Below are 2500 nucleotides of genomic sequence, written 5' to 3'. Positions count from 1 at the left end.
AAATGCATGACGTCTCAGGACGTCATCCGGGTCCAGGGATATTTGCTGACCACGTGATAGGACGTCAACCGGCGTGAATGGGTTAACTGTTTACGAGAATTACGAATGGGTCAACTTATCATTATTAACCTTCATTTATTACACGGAAGAGATTCTCAGTACAAGTGCATTTTAATTGCATTTCTGTCTTTTCCTTCAATGTCAATTTCAAGCATTCAAAGATATTGTATTCTTTAAAACTGACTTTAAGTACTCTGTCTGGATATAAAAGTTTTAAATGTATATACAGTAAATTTGATGAGGTTTAGGGCTTCTGTAATTTATCTTGTGTTATATGGAATGTTTTATGTATTAATGATTTTTATGATAAATATTTTCTTTCATTTACCTTGATTTGTTCTTCTGTTTCTTAATTTTCTTTTTAAATATAGTAATTTAGAAACTATATATTTTTCATTCCTCAAACTGAAATGACTGTTCTCACTAATTCTAATGTTCTAAAACAAGTTTGTTCTACAGTCAGTAGCAGCATAAATACAGGAAAAATAATATCATTCCTAAGAACTAGGTAACAAAGAAAACAAAAGAAAAACCACAAAAATGTGTTTTTATTTGATGAGAATATATGTCGAACACAAACTGAACACTAGTCACATCCACAAAAAAATGTATGGTGATATGAAAAGACCTGTAATTGTTCATTCTTAAATAACAAGAGATTGTGCTGCAAGAACTAAATTTCCAGCTGATACAAATGTTAGGGACTCGAGCTTGAGAACAGGAGGCTAATGCAATACCTGGTCTCTTTAACTAATTAACTTTACAAAAATAATTTTGTCCAACACAATCTGTACCATATTGGATATTAAGTACAGTTATCAAGATGATTCAGTGACATAAATAGTAGATGAATAGAACTTAAACCTGTTTAGAATAAATTAGAATTGCAGTATTCAAATATTATACAATGTACACATAAAGCTATTTTTTAAGCTACAGATTTTATCTTTCAAAAATATTATAAATGAAATACACAAAATGGCACCACTTAAAAATATACTGCCAAGTCATTATTTAAATACATATTTCCATGAAGCTCTGCTTTGCATAATAATACTTATAAAGAATATATGAAATAAACTCACAAAAAACTTTTTATAGCTTTACCACTGAAGTATTACAACAGTTATTTATATAAATTATAGTGTTTCATACCTCATTCCAGTTCCATTTGTACACAAATACAGTAATAATGTAAATATAAAACTCCACAGTCTTCATTAAGTAGTACTACAAATAAAAGTAAAAAAAAATAAAAAAATTGAACATAACAGTTAAATCCTTTCATGGAAAATCATCTCATTGTTCAATTTTACAATATGATTATCCTACTAAGCCACCCTCATGTCTGTGCCGCAGGCATTTACACCCAGTATCGTAACAGTGGAATACAAAACTTGTATTCTAAGAATTTTCTGTCATTTAAAGTATAACATGATATAATGAATATAACTTTTCTTCTGTAACAGTATTAGATAGACAGACTGATTCTGTTAAAAGATAAACTGCACATTGAATATCGAAAATTTATAAATCATAACTTATAAAAATTGATTAATGAAAGTCATTGGAAAATTTAAATTAAAAGGTGTACATTTAATATCTCATTTCTTGCTCAATGTGATTGAGGCAAAATATAATCACTAAGAAAAAAGCATTACACTAAAATATTCACACACATCCAATCCTGTCAATCAGTGTCTATACATTTTATGACAAATAAAAGGTATATCAATATAAAATCTGTACTTATTTAATATCATAACAAGTACAATTGAATATTATAACGAGTAAAAATAAATCATACATTTATATCTGTAATCACAAATACGTATACTCAAAATTACCTAGGGGGACACAAAACTTTTTCAAACAGATCCTTATAGTATGTCTTTACATGGATTTTATATTCATTCATAAATGAAATATATTAGGCCTCCTACATGGAGTTCTCTTCACTTTAACTACCTTTTTCCTACTCCTTCCTACCATCATAAAGAAAAAAAATGTAATAAATTCATGGAAGACTATAAATGCTTTCATATTACCTATGGTTTCCTAATTCCATTCCTTTCCACATGATGTTTTCCTTGTTTGATTATCATATCTTGAATATTCTTTTTCCTACTGATATTTTCACTTACATGCAACATTGACATACAAATCTTGCAAATAAAAAAATAAAATAATCAATAAATTACCACTGCAACTGGCACTAACAGTAAACAGAACATAATACATCTAAAGTCCCTAACTTACCTACATAACACTTACTGTAATAGAAATTTACACTGATACATCCACTAGATTGAAATATGATATACAAATGGTATAATCTGAATGTCCAATACTCCAGCTGAAAATGGATAACATGAACTCACAGCACGCAGACACAAACGCTGGTGTGTGCCTAACAATATCAAAAAAGGACTATGATTCC

General features: G+C 28.8%; 2 protein-coding genes across 11 annotated transcripts in view; one reads left to right on the top strand and one right to left on the bottom strand.

The window, feature by feature from the left end:
- Positions 1-2500, top strand: part of LOC122249445 (inactive hydroxysteroid dehydrogenase-like protein 1) — a 20474-nt gene that overhangs the window by 17583 nt on the left and 391 nt on the right. The window contains exon 8 of the mRNA XM_086545272.1: positions 1-2500. This exon is cut by the window's left edge and continues 1124 nt beyond it; it is cut by the window's right edge and continues 391 nt beyond it. The gene's annotated coding sequence lies outside the window, so the exon portion shown is untranslated.
- Gpo1 (glycerophosphate oxidase 1) overlaps positions 590-2500 on the bottom strand; it is a 37540-nt gene continuing 35629 nt past the window's right edge. For all 10 annotated transcript variants that reach the window (XM_043010313.2, XM_086545270.1, XM_043010312.2 and 7 more), the window contains one exon: positions 590-2500. This exon is cut by the window's right edge and continues 1387 nt beyond it. The gene's annotated coding sequence lies outside the window, so the exon portion shown is untranslated.

Source organism: Penaeus japonicus, unplaced genomic scaffold (assembly GCF_977035675.1).
Source record: "Penaeus japonicus unplaced genomic scaffold, GWHDUDI00000001_assembly GWHDUDI00000016, whole genome shotgun sequence".
Taxonomy (NCBI): domain Eukaryota; kingdom Metazoa; phylum Arthropoda; class Malacostraca; order Decapoda; family Penaeidae; genus Penaeus; species Penaeus japonicus.
This window is presented reverse-complemented; position numbering and strand designations above follow the sequence as displayed.